Source organism: Acomys minous (genome assembly GCF_964271855.1).
Source record: "Acomys minous genome assembly, chromosome: 14".
Lineage (NCBI taxonomy): Eukaryota > Metazoa > Chordata > Mammalia > Rodentia > Muridae > Acomys > Acomys minous.
Window position 1 is genome coordinate 47,624,793 of NC_140496.1, and position 16,333 is coordinate 47,641,125.

Genomic DNA, 16,333 nt, shown 5'->3' on the forward strand with positions numbered 1-16,333 from the left:
GTCCTCTGAGAGCCTCTACTCAGCCAGCAGCAGATCAAAACAGGTGCTGAGACTCACAGCCAAACATTAGGAGGAGCTTAGGGAACCTTGCGGAAGAGTCGGGTGAAGGTTAGAAGGACCTGAATGGGACAGGAGCTCCACAAGAAGACCAACAGAGTCAACTTGCCTGGGTCCAGGGGGCTTGCAGACACTGAAGCACCCACCAAGGACTGTGTGTAGACTGACCCTAGGCCCCCTACACAGATGTGGCAGATGAGCAGCTCAGGCTTTATGGGGCGTGTCCTACTAAAGGGAGTGGGGGCTGTCTCTGACATTGGGGGCTGCCTTGCCAGGCCTCAGGGGAAAAGGACAGGCTTGGTCCTGATGCTACTCGATGAGCTGGGGTGGGTGAGTAGGGGGGGGCTCCCCTTTTCTAAGGGATGGGGGGCAAGGAGGAAGGGAGGAGACAGAGGGTGGGGCCAGAAGGAGGGGAAGGAGGGGGGAATCTATGGTTAAATAATTAATTAATTTTGTTTAAAAAAATAAAATTATGAAAGTTATAGCATCCAAACCCAGAAAGATAAAAACCAAATGTTCTTTCTCAAATGCAGATCATGTGAGTTATGGGTAAACCCTGAAAACAAAAACCCAAACAGAACAAAAACAGAAAAGGCAGTCCAGAGGGAAAACAAGGGGCCGAGGAAGGGAGAGGAAACATCATATGATATGAAAGAGGAGGAAGGAGAAGGAGAGGGAAATCAACTAAAACCGCTCTGTTTGAAAAGACTGCGATCAGGCTGGGCGCGGTGGTGCACACCTGTAATCCCAGCACAAAGGAGGCAGAGGCAGGCAGATGCTGTGAGTTCGAGGCCAGGCTGGTCTACAAAGTGAGTCCAGGACAGACAGGACTATGCAGAGAAGCCCTTCTCAAAAAACCAAAAAAATAAAAAATAAATAAACACAAAAACTGAAAAGACTATGATGAAGCCTAACACTTTACTAATTTAAACAAACGAAAACATAAATAAACATTGTAAGCAGGGCATGGTGGTGCACACCTTTAATCCCAGCACTTGGGAGGCAGAGGCAGGGGAATTTCTGTGAGTTCAAGGCCAGCCTGGTCTACAAAGCGAGTCCAGGATAGCCAAGGCTGTTACCCAGAGAAACCCTGCTTGAAAAACCAAAATAAAATAAAAACTAAAATAAAAAATAAAATAAATAAATACATAAATAAACATTGTAGTTGAGATGCAGGGGAGGCGGTAGGGTACAACAGAGGGGCAGGAAGAAGGGATAGATCTCTGAAGGAATCCATGGAGCACTGGAGGAAAAATAACCAAGATGTCACTTCTCTGGCCCCAAGAGTGCGGAAACCATTAACAGAACTAAAGCTGTGAGGAGCCCGCTGCGGTCATGGCGTGCTAACTTTGAAGTCAAGTCGTTGCTGTGACTATCAGCTAGCTAGCTGGCACTGCGGAACTGGAGAGGTGAGTTCCTGTCAGACAGGTGAAGTCAACCTGTTTATAATTGTGGGAACTGAAGACATTCTCCAGAGAGATCCCAGAGCAGATAGAAGGAGAGAGCAAAAGCCCCTGGAGGGCAGCCCTGGGATAAAGGAGCGTCCTGAAGGCGAGAGGAAGGACCAGGAGGTTGTCACAGCTCAAGAGAACAAGAATGTTGGTTAAAAAAAAAAAAAAAAGAGGTCACTGTACCCAGAAGGCTATAGAGTGAAAAGCTGCTAGAAAGTCTGTGTGGAGGGCTTGCCTCAGGACCTCAGAGGGAATTTCGTCACGGGTGAGTCAGGCCGTGAGTGTGGGCTCAGGAACGCCGAGGAGACACTTAGCAGTAGATGGGGGCGGGGCATGTTAATCAAGTCAGACAATGGAGACGCTCTCAGACTGGGAGCAGTCCAAGAAAGAAGAGGATTCGGAGAAACTCAGAATTGAAATCAGAAAGAAACAGGTTGAAAAAGAAGAGAGGACTCTGTTGGTGTCTAGAAAATGGCATCGGTGTGTGTGTACATGTGCGTGCGCGGGAGGGGGGTGGGGAGTGGCGTGGGGGCGGATTACAATGGATGCCCTGGGGCAGTGAAGAGGCACAGTAGGCAGGGCGCTTGCTGCCAAGCCTGAAGACCGTAGTTTGATCCCCAGGACCCACACAGTGGGAGAAGAGAGCACCTTCCAACCCTGTCTACACACTACCCTCCCCCACAGCACACACCCTGAGAAACATACATGTAACAGCATTTTAAAAGGCGATGCAGCTATGAACACAAGCATAGGGATGGGACTACCTGGGCACGCAAGACTTACAGAGATGCCAAGATCTGCTCCTTGCAAGCATGCACATGAACACAAACGCAGGTGTATACACACACATACATGCACACACAAAACCCTAAAGCAGTATGTTTATAAAACGTACAGCCATTTTTATAATGGTAAAATTTTACAGGGTTTTTTTTTTTTCTGGATTTAGTGGCATTTTATTTTGTATTTATTATTCTGTATAAATTAGAAGTTTGGCATGTTTTTCTTTGTTTTTCCTTCTTTTGTTTTCTGAAGACATTTTCACAGTGTTATCCAGGCTGGTCTTGACCTCTCAGGCCAGAACCACCCTTTCACCTCAGCCTCCTGAGTAGCTGGGACCACAGGTATATGCTATCAAAAGAACCTTGAGCATTTTACAGGTTTCAGATCATAAGTCTTGCATTTCTTTTATAGTCGAAAGCATTCATGAGTTTTAAAATATTATTTGTCAAGGACACAATTTTAAACAAACTCTCCTTAAGCTATAGGCTGAAATAAATGAGAAGGCATATTTCATTTATTTCCTTATGTCTTTGTACTTTAGAATTTCTTTTTTCTTTAAACCCAGCACCTGGGATGCCAAGACAGGTAGCCTGGTCTACAGAGTTTCAGGGCAGCCAGGGCTACACACAGAGACACCTTGTCTTGAAACTAAAATTATTTTATTTTTAAATGACCAGGGTATGTGCATGTGTGCATGCTCCTGGAGGTCACAACATGGCTCCAGATCACCTGGGTCTGGAATGATAGGCAGTTGTAAGCCAGCCAGCATGGCTTTCTGGGAAACAAACTTGAGTCCTTTGCAGTGACAATGTGCTTTCTTAGCCACTGACCATTTCTTTAGCTCCCTGAAATTTCTTAATGTCCATTAACTTATTCCATAATCTTTAAACACATAAGGCTTTCAAGGAAAGCAACTTCAGTGTCCAACTGATGAACAGGGCAAAGAAAACCTAGTAATAAATACATTGAAAATCTGTTCCGCTCTAAGAAAGGATGAAACCCTTTAATTCATGACAACTTGAATGGAACTGGGGGATACTGTGTTAAGTGAAACAAACCAGGAGGAGAAAGACAAACGCTCCCCAAATTCACCAATATGGAATCTTAAAACATTGATCTTACAGAACTTAACAGTAGAACAGTTGTTAGCAGAGGCTGGGGAGGGAGGACAGTTCTTTTAAGAATAGTGCTTCATTGTAGAAGACCAGCTAAGATCCCTCAATGCTATAAAAACACGACAAAGAGACAGTCCTCCCTGTGAGCGTTTATATGTAGGTGTCCGTGGTCCTGAATGCGTGCGTTTGTCTGTAAGCAATGCCCGCCTCTCCCCTTAGTCTGCATTTGTTCCAGTCATGGTAGGATGTGGCTACCTGGCCCAAGATGCTGAGACAGACAAAACCAGTCTTTGTGGGAATGGCATTCTCCAGCATGGCGTCCTGTAGGTAGCTGGTTCTTTTCTAGCCTTGACTCAAATGGCAAAGTGCAAAGCATTATGGGCAATGGTTGAGCATGTACAATCTAAAATGGATTATGGCCTCAGAGCTCAAGTGCTGTGGCTGAGGTCTTGAGAGGAAACCAGGTGACTCTATAGAAATACCCCCAGTAGCCATGAACGAATGTTCTAGCATTGGGAAGTTCAGGTCCCATCTTTAACTTCTGGTGACAAGGACTCTTCTGATTTCTCTCTCCTCCTGGCTCTGTAATGGGACTGGGCTCTTTCAAACTCAGTAAGTTGTAAGGTGGTGGAGGAGACCTCGGGAATTCAGAGGACCTCCTGTCAGCAAGGGCAGGTGGGTACCCACACACATAAAAGTGAGGCATTGCAAAGGTCAGTCCAGACACCTGAACCTCTGCAGAGTGAGTCATCCCGCTCCTGGTCTCCTCTGAGCTCTCCTAACGCCTGCATGCAGATAATTCTGTGCACATCTCCTGCATATTGGTAGTGGGTGTAATGAAAAGCAAGCATCACCTCACCTATGAGAAAAGTGGACCCAGAGAAGGAGCGTGGGAGCCCTTGGGAGAAGCAGTCATGTTCAGTCCTTCTCTTCAAAGTGCTTTTTCCCCAGTACTAGTGAGGTGCTTCTTGGGACCCAGCTCCCTGAGTATTTCCAGGATCCACAGGACATTGGTTCTGTGGAGGCAAGAGTCCCATGTGGCTTGCTCACTTATGGCAGGCCCAGTAGATGCTCAGTAAGTATTTACTGAACAAATAAATGGTCTAGTCAGTTAGCAGACATGAAAACACCCAAGCATGACAAAGGGGGATTGGAGATGAATGCTATTTGTTTCTGCCCACTGAGGCTCTCCCTGGGGAGTGAGAAACAGGGGCTTATTTGTTGGCGTAATGTTCTTGTGGACTGTGTAGTTTACCCTTGTTCATTCAAATGCTGATTTCTCCACCCCACTATCTGGTTTCAATCCAGATATTGCATTGTGATGTTTATTCTAAGTATCTCCTGTCTCAAGTTTGTGTAAACACGTCACCATTCGTTCTCTGTACTGCCAATAAAAGCCAACTAGCCAATGCTGAGCAATACCAGAGAATAGAGTGGACATCCTGGTCCAGCAAGGGAAAGAGGAAGGGCAGGAAGGACAGGAGGGATGCACACGGAGAGGACTGGGAAACACCAAGAGAAATGAACTGGACCTAGTAGATGAATAGAAAGCAAGTGTAAAGTGGGAAATCTAAATGAGAGGTTATATTAGCTTAGAGGCTTAGGATGGAGTAATTATTGCCCAGGAGTGTGCTTTAGGCTAATTAAGCATAGTCTCTCTCTGTGGTTATTTGGGTATATACCTGGTTGAGGAGTAACACTGATTTAATAAAATAATATCTCAATATTAAATATTAATAACCATTCAACAACATTGATAAACATGCTCTGAGGAGAAAGCCCATGTGACAGAGGGCTTCAGCCACAGGATCTCTCTTTGCTAAAAGGTTTATTCCTTGTCATGGTGCACACCTGTATTCTAGTACTTTGGAAACTGAGGCAGGGGGATCACAGGTTTAAGGCATTCCTGCACTGTGCAAGAGGCCATATTTAAGACAAAAAAAAAACATTTGGGTGTAATTCAGAAAAAATAAAAGAGCAAGTGGGGGCCTTCAGCTAGGAATTGTAGCGCACAGGGCTTTGGAAAGCTGAGAAAAAAACGATAGCCTGCAACAATCTTGTGCTTAGAAGTTTGGGTGCGTTGCTGTCTGTGGGTATTCACAGTGCGGAGCTAGGACGCGCAAAGGCGACTCATCACAACAGCAGGGAGTGTCTGAGAATCAAACGCAAGGTGCGTCATTTGGCGCTGGCTCCCAGCGTTACCGTTCATATGAACTGTCCCTGTGTTGGACTCCTCCCTATGCGATGCTTGAGGGTAGCAACGTGCTCAAAACACCGTGCACAGTTAGAGCTGTTCTGGTTCCCTTTCCGCTGCGGTGATAAGACATTCTTGACCGAAAGCATGTTAGCAGAGGAAAGGGCTGATTCTAGCCTGCAGGTCATAGTCCGTCCCTACGGGAAGTCAGGGCAGGAACTCAAGGAGGAACTCCAAACCATAGGAGGGGAGTGCTTGCTGGCTCCCAGGCAGGCTGCCTAACACTCAGCTTTCTAAGGCAGCTTAAGCCCACCTGCCCAGGGAATGGTGCTGCCCACAGTGGGCAAGGCCCTGCTACAGTAAGCAGTAATCCAAAAACAAAAACAAAAAACAAAAAACCAACCAACCAAACACAACAAAAACAAAAACAAAAACAAAAACAAAAACAAAAACAAAAAAACCCCAAAACCTCACAAACACGCCCACAAATGAATCAGATCTGGGAAATCCCTCAAGTGAGACTTTCTTCTTTGCAGGCAACTCTGGGCTGTGTCAAGTTGGCAGTTAAACAAGACAGCGTTCAATATTTGTGAATGAGTCAATGTCTTTGTTGTTGAATTCATTCGATTCAACTGTGTAGGACTCAGGTTTTTGTTGCAAACTGTGTAACCTATTGCTCGTGTAATATGTGTGTGTGTGTGTGTGTGTGTGTGTGTAATATACATACTCAAGTGTATGCTGAATACATATCATAATTTGGTCGACTTTATCCCATTTGTCTACATTTCCTTCACGTTAACTCTGCTGTTATGAGTAACAGTCTCCCTCGCAGCTTACTGGTCTGCAAAGGCATTTTAGACACCTAGATGGCCCTTTTACTAATAAAATACATGTAGATTTTGAATATCATCACCTGCTGAGTTTTGCAGTCATGACAGGCATATGTAAACCTCCTAATTTCCCAGAAGCTTGTGACACGGGGGCTATTAGTTCGTTTTCAGATGAAGCAAGGAATATAAGTTTGTGGGTGAAACTCCCATGGCTCATCCGGCTCCAGGGCCCTGGAAATGCCCCAATCACAGTCTATAACAATGTTAAAATAGCCGGGCGTGGTGGTGCATGGCTTTAATCCCAGCACTCAGGAGGCAGAGGCAGGTGGATCTCTGTGAGTTCGAGGCCAGCCTGGTCTACAAAGCGAGTCTAGGACAGCCAAGGCTACACAGAGAAACCCTGTCTCGGAAAAACAAAAAACAAACAAACAAAAAAACCCAACCAACCAACCAACCAACAAACAAACAAAAAGAACCAAAAACAAAAACAAAACAATGTTGAGATAACTAGTTTTGCCTTATATTTTATTACAGTTTGAAATTCCAAATGTCAAGTATTATTAATGACATGATTGTGGAGACTAGTTTTTCTTTCTTTCTACCCCCACCCCACCCCCACTCTCTTTATCCTTAGGTTATATCCCACTAAAGATTTAAATCAGTTGACTGTATCTTTGTTAATGTTTCTTTCTTTGTTGTTGTTGTTTTTTTTTTTTCAGAAATGGTCTCAGAGTCTTGTTTGTCCTGGAACTAACTTACTGTGTCAACTAGGTTGGCCGACCTTAAACTCTCAGAGATCTGTTGGAGGATGTTTTTGTGCGCTGTGCATTCAAATGCTGATTTCTATACGCAGAGATCTGCTTGCCATCTGGGCTTTGGCATTGTCATTTTTATGAAGCCTCTGCAGTCTAGGGCTGCTGTAAACCTCGGTCTCCATCACCTTCTGATTAGTTAAATAAAGAGCTGAGTGGCCAGTAGCTGGCTGGAGCCCAGAGAGAGCTCACAAGGGTCTCAGGAGGGGACCCTGAAAAGTCGCCATTGGGACGTGGATGAAGACGGAGGTGCCAGGGCAAGACTGAGATGGCAGGTAAGGACCAGGCGGCTGGGAAGTGGGCCAGGCCAGTATTGTCGCGTTAGAATAGCTGAGTGTCTGCCCAGCTATAGTGCCTGGAGCTTTCAATAAATACAAGGATCTCTGTGTCATTCAGAGCAAGGGTGGGCGCAGAGAGTCATGCGTTTACAGAGATATGCTTGCCTCGGCCTCCCGAGTGCTGGGAGGAAAGGTGTGGGCCTCCATGCTTAGCAAGATGACTGTTGTTTTGTTTTGTGACTGTCTCTTTGTGAGACACTTGAAATAATTCCTCTCTGCTTCATAGGGAGCATTCACAAGTTGATTTATTTCATGTTTTACTTTTTTCAAAAGAGTACTTTTGCTTTTTAATTATGTGAAATATGACTATGGTTCGATGTTGTAGTCTCAAAACATGTTATAGTTAGAAAATCCCAAATTCCATTCTATTTCTCTGTTTTTAAAATCTATGCAAATTTTAAATATGTTTTGGTTCATTCTTTCATTAGCCTTTTAGTTGGGAGCAAATGCTCCCTCATGGGCCATGACATTTTTGTTTTGTTTTGGGAGGTTTGTTTTTGTGTTTTTGTTTTTTGTTTTTGGTTGTTTTTTGTTTGTTTGTTTGTTTATTTTTGGTTTTTTAAGACAGGGTTTCTCTGTGTAGCCTTAGCTGTACTGGACTCGCTTTGTAGACCAGGCTGGCCTCGAACTCATAGCGATCCACCAGCCTCTGCCTCCCGAGTGCTGGGATTAAAGGCCTGTGCCACCACCGTCCTGCTGCATGATTTTTTTTTTTTGAGACAGGGTTTCTCTGTGTACCCTTGGCTGTCCTAAACTCACTTTGTAGACCAGGCTGGCCTCGAACTCACATGATCTTTTTTTTAAAGATTTTTTTTTTGTGTGTGTGTGTGCATGTGTGTGTGTGTGCACATGTGCACACATACATGTGAGGGCAACAAGAGATAACAGAAGACACCATTTGATTCCCTGGAGCTGGAGTTACAGGTGGCTGAGAATGTCCCACAGTAGGAGCTGAGAACAGAGCTTGGGGTCTCTGAAAGGACGGCACGCACTCCTAACAACTGCGCCATCTCTCCAGCCCCAGATCTCCATGTGCAAAGAGAAACAACAGCCTAATATATACTTTTGTTCCTACTTAACTTTCTTCACTTGATATACCCTGAAGCATAGAGAAATGATTTTAATTCCTTATTGTGGCTCTAAAATACTACATTCATTAACTGGTCCTCTAGGAGTGAACAGATGATTTAATGCCAGTGTTTTAGGAAACGTTGACAGTGAGAGATGGATTGGTGTGTAGTGAATCTGGGCCATTCAACAAAATGAGGCCCGAAAAATATCCATTAAGTTTGGCGCTATGAAGGCCAAGGACATTTTAGCCGAGGAAGGATTGTAGACACACAGTCTAGCCAGCAGGATACAGTGGCCTGGCTCAGTAAGGACGGTCCACTAGCGGGGCACAAATCGAAACTGGGCTCCAGAGGGTGCTGAGGAAATGGGAGATCTTCCTTGGTCTTCTCGTTACTGTGACAAAACACCGGACAGAAGCGCTGTGAGGAAGGAAAGGTTGGTTTTGATTGACAGTGTAAGAAGGGATATAGTCCGTCATGGTGGGAAAAGAGCTTTTAGGGAGTGGCTGCACACTTGTGTGTGTGTTATGTACAGTTTCCTCCGAGATTGAAACCTCCCATCCTGCCACAAACTCCTTCAGCAGGAAGAGAAACAGCTTGAAATACCTTTAGGAAGTCCCCAAAATGGATCAGATTCATTAGGGCCATAGTGAGCAATAAAAACTGAATGTTCCTGTCAGACAAACAGCTGCCAAGAAGACTCTCCCACAAGCTAAGCTGCAAAGAGAGATGGCTCAGTGGTTAAGAGGGCTGCCCGCTCTACCAAAGGTCCTGAGTTCAATTCCCAGCAACCACATGGTGGCTCACAACCATCTACAGTGAGGTCTGGCGCCCTCTTCTGGTGGACAGGCATACATGAAGGTGAAACACTGTGTACTTAAATAAATAAATCTTTTTTTTTTTTAAATCCCTTTAAAAAGAAACCTTAAAACAAACTGGCGGCCTAGAAGAAGCAAAGCCATGCAAGCTCCCTGGAAGAGGTTCAGACCAGCCAAGACACCTGGAAAGGACACGCCTTCCCACCCTCCCACCTGTTGAGCTGCCTGCAGGCTGTGCAGTGAGGTCAGGTTTCCGAGTCTAAGGGCTGTCACCCATGCTGGGTGGGCTTTGATGAGGCAGCTGTCTTTGCATCATTTCCGATCCTATAAGTGACCTCTCATCCATATTCCCCAACGTAACCCCAAGATTGGTTCACCAAGTTGGACTTTGGTGGTGTCTGTACTTTGGTCTGTAGTGGGTTCCCTATCTGGGGTGAGTAGATGTGTGTGTGTGTGTGTGTGTGTGTTGTGTCTCCCCAGCAAATGCTTTGTCACCCAACACTGTGCAGGCAGGAAAGCAGAGAGTAGAAAGTAAACGGAGCTGGAATACAAAGCCTTGAGGCACACACTATATTTGATTACAATGTTAATGTATGTATTTGTGTTATTAAAATATTAGAGCAAGCTTATTGTTTAGTCTTCATTTTTTAGTTATGGGAAGAATGGCTGGGAAAAATAAATGTGGGATGAGTTTTTCTAAAAAACAAAAGAAAAAAAAAAACCTACTTTTCCTGAGGCCAGTGAGATGGCTCAGTGGATAATGGTGCTTGGGGCCAAGTCTGACAGCCTGCGTTTGACCTTGGGAAGAATTACGTGATCAGAGGGAACGGGCTTTAGTGCAACGTTCCCTGGCTTGCCACAGCACGGGAGCACCCTAAATAAAATAATAGAAATGATTCTTCCTGACATTCCCAGGCCACCATAAGAAGACACCGTCATCCACTTGGCTAACTGCGGCCCATCTGACGTTCTCATTAACCCACTCTCGCTGCTCTACTGTTTCTGACGCACCAGTCTCACGCACCGTTTGACGCACCGTCAAACGACCACTGGCCTACCTGAGTGTGATGGCTCCTGTTGACTGTGATCCTGATGATGGAATCTAGAGACCTGGGAGATCATTTCCAGGGCACATCTGTGAAGGGGTTTCTAGATTAGGTTCACTGAAATGAGAACCTTAAATCTGGGTGGCTCCATTCCATGGTGTGTGTGTGTGTGTGTGTGTGTGTGTGTGTGTGTGTGTGTGTATAGGGGTGGTGGTGGTGTCATCAGTGAATGGGGGAGCTGGGGACCAGCATTTATCTCTCTGGGCCTCTTGACTGTAGACGCTGTATGACCAGTTGCCTCATGTTCTGGCTGCCGGGATGCACTTGATGGACTGTATTCCTGAAACTGTGAGCCAGTGCAGCCCTCGCCTCCCTGAAGCAGCTTTGTCCCCGTCTGATCACCGTGGCAACAAGAGGAACTTATAAACACACCCAGCTGCTTTCTACTGTGTCTCCTGAGACTTTATATAAAGCGTGCAGATTTAACAGTCATGTCTTTGGGGGTCAGTACAACTTTTGGTGTTTGTAGCTCTTACTTTTCTGTTAAGAATCCTGGAGAAGGGGCTGGAGAGATGGCTCAGAGGTTAAGAGCACTGACTGCTCTTCCAGAGGTCCTGAGTTCAATTCCCAGCAACCACATGGTGGCTTACAACCATCTATAGTGACGTCTGGTGCCCTCTTCTGGCGGGCAGTCACACATGCAGGCAGAACATTGTATACATAATAAATAAATAAATCTTTAAAAAAAAAAAAGAATCCTGGCGATGTGGTCTCAGTCCTTCTTTCTCCTGCTTTAGGCCATATGACAATTTCCCATCCATGCTTAGAATAAACTCTGAAGTCCAGGTGAGGACTTCAGCAGAATCCATAGTTTGTTGGCATCTGCGTTGGCCCCACCCCAGCTCAGAGGCCTCAGGGAAGCCATTGTGATCTCCTGCTGAAACAGACCCCTGCCGGGCCTCTAACAGCCCTATTACTCACCGTGTGATTTTTCTCCACGCTTAAATGACCACATAGAGGTAAATCTATGTCCTTTGCTCATTAGGTCCCCAGTGGCGGGCGGCACAACTGCCAATCCAAAATGAAGCTTCTTTACACATCATAGACAGCCCAAGGCTGTGAGCCGCGTCCAGCATGCAGCGGGCACTCAGCAAATGCTCACTAGATAAGCCTTGTTCTCCCCGTCCCTCTCTCTCTCTCTCTCACACACACACACACATCAGCATTTCTTATGATAACTTTTCCATCTATTCTTTCTCTAATTTAATACTGATGGCTATTGCGGTGATACAACTATAACAAATTTAAATTTGTAAATAAATTTAAATAAAACAAATTAGATCTTCTAAAAACCCAAACTTTATAGAGAGATTTATTTAGGTATAACAGACTACTCCTGGGTTCATTTGGGGGGTGGGGTACCCAACACAACTAAGCAAACCTGCTGTTTGTCTCGATGGAAAAGCTCAGTGCCAGTCTGTAGCCTGTGCTAGCTCGCCTTTCCCTAGCGAGGAGACAGTCAGGGTGGGCGCTGCTGCAGGGTGGCTGCTGCTGCAGGGTGGGTGCTGCTGCAGGGTGGGCAATGCTGGAGGAAATAAGAGAACACTCTCCTGTGACAGGGAGCAGCCTGTCCCTCTGCCTCTACACTGCTGCTGGAGATGGAACGTCGCTATGGGCAGGTGAAGCTGGACAGAGAGCTGAGACCACATCGCCCGTAGGTGACAAGAGTCTCATTTAGCCTTCCACCTCTGCTTTTTTATTCCACTTCACACTTAGGAGAGGAAGCACATGTATCTGTGTACATTTGCTTTTAAAAATGAATTTTATTATTAAAAAAGTTTGGAATGGAAGCTGTAAAGCCTCACACTAAATTTTACACTTTCAACTTGGAGTAACTGCAGAAACCAGGAAAGTAAAACGGAGCCATTGTAGGGGGCTGGGAGGGCACTAGGGAAGCAATTGTGGGGGTAAGGGGGCAATAGAGGGCTACTATGGAGGCTAGGAATGTCTTGGGGGGCATTGCAGGATCTAGGTGGCATTGTGGGGATCAAAGGGGCAATAGTGGTCCATTGCAGGGGCGGGAGAACCACTGTGGGACTCAGCGAGGGGCTGGGGGGCCACTGTGGGACTCAGCGAGGGGCTGGGGGGGCCACTGTGGGGCTCAGCGAGGGGCTGGGGGGGCCACTGTGGGGCTCAGTGAGGGGCTGGGGGGCCACTGTGGGGCTCAGCGAGGGGCTGGGGGGGCCACTGTGGGGCTCAGCGAGGGGTTGGGGGACCACTGTGGGGCTCAGTGAGGGGCGGGGGAACCACTGTGGGACTCAGCAAGGGGCTGGGGGGCCACTGTGGGGCTCAGTGAGGGGCTGGGGGGGCCACTGTGGGGCTCAGTGAGGAGCTGGGGAACCACTGTGGGACTCAGCAAGGGGCTGGGGGGGGCCACTGTGGGGCTCAGTGAGGGGCTGGGGGCCACTGTGGGGCTCAGTGAGGGGCTAGGGGCCACTGTGGGGCTCAGTGAGGGGCTGGGGGGCCACTGTGGGGCTCAGTGAGGGGCTGGGGGGCCACTGTGGGGCTCAGTGAGGGGCTGGGGGGCCACTGTGGGGCTCAGTGAGGGGCTGGGGGCCACTGTGGGGCTCAGTGAGGGGCTGGGGGGCCACTGTGGGGCTCAGTGAGGGGCTGGGGGCCACTGTGGGGCTCAGTGAGGGGCTGGGGGGCCACTGTGGGGCTCAGTGAGGGGCTGGGGACCACTGTGGGGCTCAGTGAGGGGCTGGGGGCCACTGTGGGGCTCAGTGGGCAATAGAGAGGCCATTGTTGGGGTTGGGGGCAAATGGAGGGGTTGGTCATTGCAGGAGCTAAGGGGGCAATAGAACGGCCATCATGGGGGCTAAGGGGAGAGTTGGGAAGCAGAGCACAGGTCATCTGAATTGGGAAATGAAAACAACAGAGTAGAGCTCTAATTAGGGATGGTGTTGGGGGAACATAAAATAAGCAGTAAGGATGTCTGGAAAAAGTCATAAAGTGGCTGGAGAGATGGCTCAGTGGTTAAGAGCACTGCCTGCTCTTCCAAAGGTCCTGAGTTCAATTCCCAGCAACCACATGGTGGTTCACAACCATCTATAATGTAACCTGGTGCTCTCTTCTGGCCTGCAGGTGTACAAGCAGACAATACTGTATACATAACAATAAATAAATAAATCTTTTTTTTTAAAGTCATGAGGACTCAAACTACTAACTACCTAAGAATACCAATAATACCTGTAAATCAGTGTACAACATATATACATAGCTTAGATGAAAATTTCCCATCTGTGCTGAAAATGTTCCCACCAAGAGTCAAAGACCATCTAAGAAATACCCCAACTCTGGCTGTAAGATGTCCCTTTCAAATGATTGGTCTGGATTGTTCCACAGACTCCCAAAACATCACAGACTGTTGCTCTTGCCCTTGGTTGCCCCCAGATATGGAAGGTAAGTCCCCATTGCTGAATAAGGGGCTGAGGTAGGCACAGATCTGTGAGTTCGAGTCCAGCCTCCCAAGTGCTGAGTAAAGGCATGTGCCACCATGCCCAGCACAGGAGTAAATTTTGAAAGCTAGATTTTTTTTTCTTCTACACAGAGTCTCTCTGTGTATCCCTGGCTGTCCTGGAACTCTCTTTGTAGACCAGGCTAGCCTTGAACTTGCAGAGATCTGCCTACCTCTGCCTCCCGAGTGCTGGGAAAGCTAGAATTATTTTACACCGTGTGGTACGCTTGAGTCAGGTAATCCCTGTAATTAGAAAGGTGGACTGTCTTAGCGATAGTGGGACTATGGAAATCAGAGCCTGTTTCTGGCCATGTTTGGCTCTTACTGGAAAAATGGTGGTGCACGCCTTTAATCCTAGCACTTGAGAGGCAGAGGCAGGCCGGGGCCAGCCTGGTCTAGAGAGTGCATTTCAGACCTATACAGAGAAGCGATGTCTCAAAATAACCAAAACCAAACCAACAACAACAACCACAAACAAACAAACAAACAAACAAAAATCATAAAAACAGAAGAACAACCTTTAAGTGACTTGAACAGAAATGTAAACAGCTTTACAGAACTTCCAACGTACTTGCAAGAATGCTGAGCCTTCCCTAAGGGAATAATAGAAGCCACTGTAGAGGGAAGGGCCTGGACCATTATGTAAGGAACAAGGGGTTGCACCTCAAAAGTTCACCTAATTAATCGTTAATAAATTTGACTCATGAGTCAGAAACAACTGATGAAGGGCTGGGAGGGGTTGGGGGTGGGGTGGAGCCTCCATAGCAGGAAGCCCTGGTTGCTTGCTTGACTCTGGTGTGCTGGTAAATGTTTAACAACTGGCTTTCCAAAGAGAGCCAGAAGGACCTTAGCTCGTGGTGTTGTCTGTTTTGTTGTTGCAGACATCCCCACTACGAGTAACTTCTACAACTCATGGGTTAAAAATGTTTACAAAAGCTGAGCCTGGGGACATGGGTTGGTGGGTTAGTGTGCTTGCTGGGCAAGAGGACCCGGCTTTGAATATCGCCTTCCATGTAAAGCCTGGCATGGAGGCACATGTGTGTGTGTGTGTGTGTGTGTGTGTGTGTGTGTGTGTGCGCCATAGAGCTCACTGGCCAGCCAACCTAGATGAAAGGATGAGCATTAAATTCACCGAGAAAAACTGTCACCAAAACAAAACAAAACAAACAAACAAGGCAGAGAACGATAGACATCTAACCGTGATGATGATATGTAAGGACATTTGAACAAACACAGGAGCACACATCATCAACACCCCCCCCACACACACACATACATACATTCCCCACACACACACACACACACATACACACACCGCCATCAGGGATGATGAGCCAGTGCAAGCCTTCTGAGCAGACTGCTGCTGTATCTGATTTCACCTTCTTCCTCACAGGGACCATGTATCCAGACTTAAAAGGCCGGACATTCCCTCGCCTTCTTTGTGGACAGGAAAGGGCAGGGGAGAGCTGCCACCAGTGAGTGTGGGCAGAGGTGACAGGAGTGGTGGCAGCCACTCACAGGTGGCACTAAGTAGTGAGCGTCTTCCTTAAAGGGGGTTTAGGCTCAGATCACCTCGCCGACTGAGGCTGAAGCAGGCATTTTGTAGCTAGCCATGAAGGAAAAGCCAAGGGAAAGGCGGAGGGCTTCAGTTTAACGGTCTTAAGTTGTCTCACAGGTCCTGGAATTCTCCCTTGGGTCTTTAAGCCATGGCTTATTTAGGCTTTGGGTTACAAGTAGGCAGCTGCCCATATAGACAGAGCTCTCATATACATAAAATAATTTTTCTTTTTTAAAAAAGCAGGCAAAGTCAGGTTTAGTCCGTTATCATCATGGCGGGAAGCATGGCGGCAGCATGCAGGCAGACATGGAGCTGGAGGGGCCCATAGCTCTCTCTACATCTCAATCTGCAGGCAGCCCACTGTCTCAGTGGGCGTGGCTTGAGCATATATAAGGCCTCAAAGCCCACCCCCCACAGTGACACACTTCCTCCAATAAGGCCACACCCACTCCAACAAGGCCACGCCTCCTAATAGTGCCACTCCCTATGGGCCTGTGGGGACCAATTACATTCAAACTACCTCATCGTTCAAGCCTGTCTTTCTCAAACTGCTCTCCAGCTTTGGGAATGCCCCTCAATTCTAGAAACTTACAAAGCCCACTAGAGACTGCCAACCCACTGACCTACCATCTTCCCAGCATTTCACCATCTCTCTTTGCTCCTCACCGCCCAGTTCCTTGTAGCCACGCCCCCGTCTATGCTCTCTAGTGTCTGACTTTCGTTCTATTGGGCTCACCTGCAAAG

General features: G+C 47.1%; 1 long non-coding RNA gene across 5 annotated transcripts; it reads left to right on the forward strand.

The window, feature by feature from the left end:
• Window positions 1-1,524: 1,524 nt before the first annotated feature.
• LOC311582591 lies at window positions 1,525-11,240 on the forward strand. Of its 5 annotated transcripts, none has more exons than XR_014774149.1 (4): window positions 1,525-1,773; window positions 7,150-7,517; window positions 9,571-9,712; window positions 10,794-11,240. It is a non-coding gene; the product is annotated as an uncharacterized lncRNA (long non-coding RNA). The 5 variants fall into 5 exon arrangements; XR_014774152.1 differs by lacking the exon at window positions 10,794-11,240 and adding an exon at window positions 2,544-2,632 and having other exon boundaries at window positions 9,571-10,345; XR_014774150.1 differs by lacking the exon at window positions 9,571-9,712 and having other exon boundaries at window positions 10,384-11,240.
• The last annotated feature ends 5,093 nt before the right edge of the window (window positions 11,241-16,333 follow it).